Below are 9,639 nucleotides of genomic sequence, written 5' to 3'. Positions count from 1 at the left end.
ACATATGATACAATTTAAACACAATATTATGCAAGGTATTATTAACAACCACGAACACTTACTCAACAACAAATACAAAATACAATACGTATTGTATAACGACAGAAAGCTTAAACAAATATGTTGCACAAGTAAAAGATTACATAACAAACTTACAGCGTATCACACATATTACGTTAAGTTTTAATATTATACAGATATTGACTGCTTATAGGTAACTATAAGATTTGACATTCCCGAGGGAATGATATTGATATTTTGCTCGAGGGAATATATATTTCCCGAAGCGCAAGCTGAGGGGAATATATATTTCCCGAAGCGCAAGCTGAGGGATATATAATTCTCGAGAGCAAAATATCATTCCCTCGGGGATGTCAAATCTTATATTTTACCGATATAAAAGGCAATATCTGTTATATTATATAGCCAACAACAAGTAGAATATCTGCTGGGTCGTGTAGCTAGGCCTCATTTATGTTAAAGCCTGCCTAGTTAGGTGTTGCATTTACCTTACCTTGCGAAGAATAATATACAGATAATAATACTAATTAATGATTCCTTGGCAATAAAATATTCACTTAGGCCTAGGTCTTGTAAGAATTTTCGTCAATAAACCTATATTAATAATAACTAGATGGTTCTCGAATACACAGTAATTTCAGCGTAAAAAATGTACGTACCGCAGGACTATAGTACGTATTGTCGTTTACAGAAACTAATAAATAGACACGATGATTTATGTAAAATTAGCTTAAAATTGTCTTAAAAATGAGTCCAATTTTTTTATTTGAACTCATTTAAACAAACCCAATTTGTATTTTGTATATAACATTAGAGTTGAGGGATGGGGAAGAGGATGGGAAGAACAATTTTTAAATATATTCTCTATCCACTCAGTAACGAAATATTGATTTAAATGTTTTATAGGCCTATCAATATTATACCACTATAACACAGTAAAACATTTACGATTTATAATACATTTTTAAAACTGTCCCTGTTATAGTCGATTGAAATTGTAAAGTACATGTAACGATACACCACTACGACGTTTATATTTTTTATATTTATTAATTAATACAAAAACGTTGAGAAGCAACTGTCAGTAGGCCTAATCTACCCACAGTCACAGTAATAAATGTTCTTTGTATATTTTGTTTATATATCTAACAGTAACCACATTCACAGTAAGACAATTTCGATTCAAATGGCGACCAAAAATGGTTAATACGTACAGTATTTACAATATTGTCAAAGTATTGCAATACTATATCTCAGTTGTAAGTTTATTCTCCAAGGGCTCATAAATTTACCTACAAACTGGGAGTCTGAGAGATTGGAATGTTCCATTCATGGCAAATCAAAACATTTGTATAAACGTATATTAAATCTATCAAAATAGTATTTTTTAAAGAAAATCGGCCTGCCTTCAACATTATGATACTGTACTCGAGCTGTTCAACCGGTTTTCAGCTATTAAAAACAATTATCGTAGGAGGAGATAGGAAAATGCGAAGTATCTTCGTATTATTGTGTGCAGGTATTTTTCATGAGGACATCCATTAGACAGTGTATACCACGATCGGAAAACACCCCTATTTGGGGCAAATCGTTGAACCTAAATTCGTTTTAATTGTCAATAACTAATTATCTAACTAAATTTAATTAGTAAACAGGGTTACATCAGGTGGTTAAAATCAGTACCGAGATTCTAACCAACTTTATATACCATCGAGTAAACATTCTAGAAATAACGCGCGATTTACCGAATTTTGCCCTTACGTAAATTTATATATAGATAATAATATTCTTATTAGGTAGGCCAAATAAATAATAATTTGTCTTCTTCGAGGCGAATCACCGGATGTTCAGCGCACCGCTCGTACCAGATGGTACTGCAGCGAGTGTTGACCAATCACAAACAGTTTTTCGTAGCATCTATACCAAAATGAGGGCGCTATGTATTCATAGTTTAAATAGTTGAGTTATTTCTTCAAGCGAATTACGTGGCGCGGTGTGGAAAACGTCGCCCTTATGTTTAATTTGGTTTTAATTCTGCATCGTTATCCCTATAAGACAACATATGACTGCAATCTTAGAACATATATTGATCAGGTGTATATCGGGGTGTAGGCCCTATGTACAGGTAATGACACTAATTTTGTCGGCAAATTGGCAATTCCGGGCCCCCCCGACTTCAAAATCCTGGATACGCCACTGTAGATAAAGTAATAATAATAATAATAAAATCTATTGATTAGCAAGGAAAGTAGAACGTTTTGTCCACGCCCTTTTGGAGTACATCTTACAAAACTTGTAAAAAAAAAACCAGAAAAAAAATATATAAAGTTTTCTCATATAAAATGGCAAAATAAATGGTCAAATTTAACCAAGAACCCATTAGCTCAGTCGCAGTCAATCTATATATTAATGCTACAAAAATATTCGCGTATTTTACGTATCTCCTAAAACCACTAAACGGTACATGCTCACATTTGGCACACTGATGGTTATTGATAGGCCGCACACAATAGGCTATGTCACTTTCCTGAATTTTAAGGATAAACACTAAAAAAAGGGAAAAAATAGCAGTAATTTGACGTCTCAGCGACCATATTACGTCACTGTATAAACTATGCAACCTCCTTTGTTGTGTACCACCGTGTACGGATCTACAAATACCATGCCGGGCAGTCTTTATTCAACCGTATCGAATGATCGCGTCGTTGAAGTTTTAATTAATTACACCTATTCCTTGAACAGAATGATTTTTGTAATTCCTAGTCTTGCTCAGTGAGTAAAATGCCGTGACCATTCATATCAATGCTTAGTAGGTTAAAGTTTGAATCCGCGACATGTGTAAATATTAAGTATCACTGCTTAAAGTTTAAAAAAAATAAAAAAAATCAAAATTAAAACTAAACCACAATGAAATTACAAAACTAGCAAGAAAGATACAAAACCTCACACCAAAAAAATTGCGAAATAAAAAAAAAATCTAAATGAACACAAAAAAAACACACACACCCCCACGCAAAAAAACCAATCCAAATGGGTGTCATGTTTCTGTAAAATATTAAATTTCACGTAAAAATACACTTAAGTAAAAGATTACACCCAAGTAAAAGATTACATAACAAACTTACAGCATATCACACATATTACGTTAAGTTTTACCTTCAAAATCATCTTAGTGTAGACCATTTTTCGTGGGGGAGGGGGGTATTGAAATTAATTATCTGATATTATCGCAATGGTTCGTGTACATGTTTATTGTATCTATTAATAGAGTAGAGTTAAGTTGAAAAAAAAATAAATTTCACTTTTCTCTGCAGGAACTCAATAAACAAAACAAACAAATCATTAATAACATTTCTACCCTGGTATTCAGTATTGCTTTCATTTTGTAGCTTACAGATATTTCACAGTAAAGGAATACTCAGTGTATAACAAAATCAATGGCCATATAGATAAAATAAAAAAGTGGACATAAATTGAAATAAAAACACGTTTCTGCAGAAACATGAATTGTTAAGTTGTTTTCATGTTTAACAATACAGTATACCAAACCAATATATTGGTAATTGTGAAAAAATTGCCCCTAACCAAATATCGTTAATTCGTACTCCTATATTATGGGATTTCAGAAGTTCAGTAAATTTTTATAAAAATGCAAAATAGTACAGAAGAATGTACACAGCCCTGTTTTACACCTTGTTCAATATTAAAATAATCTTTACATATATCCCCAAATTTTATAAACTCTTGTACATTTGTGTAAAGTGCATCAATCATTTTATAGACAGTCACAGTCCGTAATGTCCGATGTCCAGGCCGCTTTTAAGTCGTACCTCCAAACATTATCAAATGCTTTCCAGAAGTCCAAGAAGGCTAAGTGTGTTGTCTTTCCTTCTATACGGCGACACGCAGCAACACTTTTTAATGTGAATTATGTGATCTTCACATCTGTGTCCCAGTCTAAAGTCTCCCTGGACTTTCGAAAGCACATCATTATTCTCAAGATAGTGTGATATATTTTTGACAATTATCCTATTGAATGTTTTTGAAAAACATGAATTTAAAGATATGCCTCTATAATTATTTAAATCTTCTATCTCCTTTCTTATGAATTGGACATATAATACTAGTGTTCCATTTTTTCTAGTTTTATGATCCTGTTGAATAAATCAAGCAACAGATGATTAATGTACTACCAATGTTTTTTATCAGTTCATTAGTTATTATTTTTTTTAATTATTATTTTTGCAAATGAGAAAGATTCCATTATAAGAGTTAACAGTCCTGTGATCTTAACTAAAATAAATGTATAATTTAATAAACAAATAAAGTATTAACCTGTGAATATACCAACAAAAAACAAATATTATATACAAAAAAATGCAATTAAAAATACAAAAAAAAAAGATTTTAAGGGTAATTCAAAAATTTTATTTCTGAACAGAGTTTTTAGTCGCGTGGACGCGACTCTATAGTTCACTATGTCGGTCGGTCGGTCTGTCTGTCGGTCCGGTATCACTATGCATTTTAGCACGCGACTTATGGCTGTTGGCCTTGTTTTTCTAAAATAGTTGTAGTCATCCATATCTAAATCCATTTTACCTAAAGTTTCCCAATATTCTTTAATCGTTTTATTCATTATCTCTTCATCTGATACAGTGTGATTTGAATCTGGTATCTTGATACAACCGATGCCTTTATCATCATCATGTTTAGAGTCTTTTGGAGAATTCCAAACGTCTATTGGCAATGTCAACAGATCTTTTTACTTACGCTTTTGTTGATTTGACTGCCATAGATAACGATATTTCTCATTAGTAAGATTTCTACCCTGGAGTTCTGTATACATTTTATAATTAACTTTTTATCATAAAAACAAATTATTTAATAGAATTTCTACACAAGTTTTCTTTATAAATTTATAATTAAGCTAGATTTGAACTCGTCACAGTAACGAGTTAGACTATCGCGCAACGCATCGTAACATGCACATTCTATTCATTAGGCTCAGTCTATAGTAAGCTGTACCACAACGATTGTACAAACCGAATAGCATCGATCAAAATTGTTTAACAAGCGTCAACAGTTGACGGTATTGGCATTGTAAATGGTTTAAATGACGGTAATTTTTTTTATTTTACACCACTCACGTTTATTTATTTGTTTGAGTATGATGACCTTTTCAAATTAAAAAATAAAGTTCCTATGTCTGAAGGAGAATGTTTTGAGTAATAACATTATTGAAAATTGGAAGAAAATTGATAACGTTTACGCGATATGCGCTCTATTGAATGTTACGATGACCATATGATGACGTCATAACATACTTAGGCGCCTTCGGTAAATTATTTCAAACGACAAGAACGCGTTCAGGCACGTTTGCTATTGTACTACGACAAAGGTCGTAAAGACGCGTTTGGCTGACCATTTGGGGGAACCTTGTTTGGACGCGTTTATTCATGTTTGGCATGTTGCTCCGCCCCATTGAACGTTTGACTGAGCAGCATTATTGTTTGTCATTTTGTACGATTCCTTCATTGACTATTAAATTTCCAGATAATGGTATATTGTTCTTCACATGCCCGCCGTTTGTCAAGACGTACTTTACATAAAAATTACTTTTTAAAGCTTGGTACTAGGGCCTAGTCTCTAGAGGAGATAGAAGGTAATGCCATGGAGGTATTTTTTTATACCTCCATGGTAATGCAAAGCGACGATTTGCTGTCAGTGTCACTTGCTCGCGATCAACTAGGCCTAGCTAAATTGCGGTTATTTTTACGTTTGGCAGACCATTTGGGGGAACCCCGTTTGGACGCGTTTATTCATGTTTGGCATGTTGCTCCGCCCCATTGAACGTTTGACTGAGTAGCATTATTGTTTGTCATATTGTACGATTCCTTCATTGACTATTAAATTTCCAGATAATGGTATATTGTTCTTCACACGCCCGCCGTTTGTCAAGACGTACTTTACATAAAAATTACTTTTTAAAGCTTGGTACTAGGGCCTAGTCTCTAGAGGAGATAAAAGGTAATGCCATGGAGGTATTTTTTTATACCTCCATGGTAATGCAAAGCGACGATTTGCTGTCACTTGCTCGCGATCAACTAGGCCTAGCTAAATTGCAGTTATTTTTACAATTTGTGAACTGCCGATCGGTTATATAATCATTGCGCTACAAATACAGCACTGTACATTTTATTTCACTTTAAAATCTACGAAAACCGTTTGTTTTTGCTTCACCATTTTATTAATATTAGACGTTGTTTTGGCTTCACCGTATACGGCCTGTCCGACCTAGTAATTATTATACCGTGATGTTTGCCGCGAAAGGGGGGGGGGGGGTTCCCCGATTTGCAAGAGTCCAAGATAATAGAAAACGCAACTCTGTGACACAAACGTGTTCGAACGTCGATGTTTTGTTTGAACTGGCAAGACAAAGGAAAGCCGTTTGCGTGACACAAACGCGCTACAACGCTCCGGCTCCGTTTGGAAAGGCGTGTCGGAAACGTGGTCCTCCTCATGAATATTCAATTAGATGCACTAATTAGAACGGTTGATTGTCAAACACGTTTCAACGATGGTCAAAATCGAAACGCGTTCTTGTCGTTTGAAATAATTTACCGAAGGCGCCTTATTCATATTTACAACTCATTGCCCTTTATAATAAGTTAAAAACATAGGGGGTCACAAGCCATCCTGGAGAGCTATAATCAATTCAAAATAGGCATAATTTTACACAAATTTGCATAAAATTACAAATTTTCAAGCGCATGATTTTTAAAGTTTGATGTGCATGTGTGTCATTATTTTGCATTCATAATTTATCAAATATGAAAGAAATATATCATAAAACTATAAAAAACAATAATCAAGCACAATAACGGGCTTATAGGCTGCGTACGGGCTAAGTGCTCAAAAGCGAGCGTGCAACGCACATTTTTTTGGAAAAATGTGAAATGCTTAAAATGTCCTGAAACGTGTAGAAAGTTGATCAGAAATTGATTTTGAGCATTTTTAACTTTCAAAGCGTGCATACGTGCGAAAATACCAATGTTCAAAATTTTGCTGATGATACAGGAAGATGACCCTTGACATGAAGCATACGTGTGTCAAGTGGTATTTAAAAATAGCTATTGGTTTTCAATTTATAGTCAATCTAAGAATTTCAGAAAATCGCGCGTAGTTACGCTACGCGACCATATTTTCATTAAACCAAAGTTTGTTGCACAACTACAGTACATATATACGCGCATCTGCTGGCCAAGTTACAACATAACTACTACTACCGTTTTTGAGATATGCATGCAACAAAAAATGAGCAGAAAAATTGAAATTTTTGACAATAACAATAGGCTATCACTCTGTGCAGAGCGATAGAAAAACGTGATGAAGATACATCCGATACGATCATCATAAACGCTATATTAAGACCCAAAAAAGTTTTTGCCTTCAATGCTGGAAAATTGTTAAGGAAAAAAGTTTTTGTGTTTTAGCTGATATCGTACCTTTTGCTATTTTTAAATCTTTTGAATAGAGCTGCTAGGTCCCCGGAATTGCACTTATAGGGCCTACATGAAACAAAATTCTACAGAACAAGCCCAAATACATGCCAACACACCCGTTTTGGCCGGGAGACTCCCATATTTTTAGCTCGTCTCACGGCCAAATATTGTGCTTCTGTTTTTCCACATTTGGTAAAATCATCAATTTAAAGGATTTATCTGTTACTTTTTATGTGATTCTTCTTCATACAAGTACCTAAGTTTGGAGTAAAAATAAAAACAGCTAGGGCCAGGCCTAACCTTCTATCTAGGCCTACTAATCTCTCTAATCTCTTGTACTAGGCTAGACTTATAGTTATGGGTGTAATAGACGGACAATCAGGCCCAGGCGACCGGGGAGCCCAATAATGTTGTAAGACGATAGGGACAAGAGATGATCGGGCACAAAATAAAAATGTATGGTCTAAATGACTCTCACAACTCAAACCAATAAACGATTTTTGTGCTGCCGAAGCCATCTTGCAGAGATGACAAACAGTCGTGAACAGCTGAGCGTAAAAACGGAGAATTTATATATCACAAGAATTAGTAATCTATAGAAATAATAGACATTTGTAACAGAGTGTGGATGCCCGCCCTCATGAGGGCGGATGTATACAGACTAAAGAAGACTTTTTGAATTTGACAGATATTATATGTCATATTAAATAGAATTATGATAATATATTATATAAATGATTTCTTTTAATTTATATTGTTAAATGTTTATGTCTCGTCATATTTTTGTGAATATTGTAGAAATAAAAATGAATAAATAAAACATTTTATAAAACATATTTATTAACAAACTAGTGTACTTCACTTCTATAGAAAATTATTAAATTAGTTCACAAAGAAAGACCGAACCATCAACCTAGCGTTGTTACTCCGCATGGTCTATTCTTTGCCGCGTAATAATCTACGCCTGGTAAATTAAGTAATGTTTTTATGATATAAATGTTTGATGTATTGTCCCTTTGACTAATTCCAAAAAAATAAAAATAAAAAGATTTCGGAAAAAAATGGGTCATTTTGAAGTATCATAATAGTTATTAACTTTCACCAAAAATTAGTCGAGAAAAAAATCATTTAACTGAAATACAGACGTTTTTTTGTTTTTCGATCAAAACATATCCCATAATGCAACACGCTTGTTTGGCTACTCTGTATGCATAATCATAAATCATAAAACTTCCTCGTGATCAACCGTGACGAGTTGTAAACAATCCTAATTAGCATATGCTTAATGCATGCTTGTGGTTTGAAATCTTTGGTTACTATCGCTCGCGACGATTTTCCAGGCGAAATGTTAGGTTTAGGTTAGGTTAAGGCGACCTCGGTCGGACTGTCCTGTCCTTAATTAGAGTGTCTAGGTAGGAGGTTGTAGGACGCCCTGGATTCCGATGTCCATGTTGTGGTCTCCATAGAATGAGGTTTGAGATGATTTCCTCTCTGCTTTAGAAATAGTGCCCAGCAAATCTCAATCGTCTCTCTTTGATTTTCTCTGAGATGGGAGGAAGATCACCATATAGCTCTTTGTTGGTCAACCTTTCTTTCCAGCTGAAATGTAATCATACAAAATGTAATCAAACTAATTTACCTGTTAATTATATAAACTTGTTGTTTTTGGCTCGAATTTTCGACTTAAAGTGAATAACATTATTATTACTTTGATATGGCAAATTTAAATTTAGAATATTTTGACCTTCATTTTTTGTGTTTTAAGCGACTATACATCTTTAAATTTAATTAATATTTATTTTTTCTACTAGAAACAAGTTAAATAGATGTTATTAAACTATCCTTATGAAAACATGTCAACAACAACGTGCTTTTTATTTGGCAGTTTTTACTAAATAAATTGCATAAAACAAACAATTAAATATCCAAATAGCATTTAATATGATCTTAGCTTGTAGTTGATAACATGTTTTATCGTGAAAACACTGGTGGTCCAGGCTTAGATCGCCATCACAAAAAATTATATAAATCCCAACTTATAGCGGCGCCCTACAGCATGGACAATATTAAAGTTACAGGGAAAACTGCGGATTACTCTTAAATTATTTAATATTAT

The sequence above is a fragment of the Antedon bifida genome, chromosome 3, assembly GCF_963402885.1.
Source record: "Antedon bifida chromosome 3, ecAntBifi1.1, whole genome shotgun sequence".
In the NCBI taxonomy this organism is placed as follows: domain Eukaryota; kingdom Metazoa; phylum Echinodermata; class Crinoidea; order Comatulida; family Antedonidae; genus Antedon; species Antedon bifida.
This window is presented reverse-complemented; position numbering follows the sequence as displayed.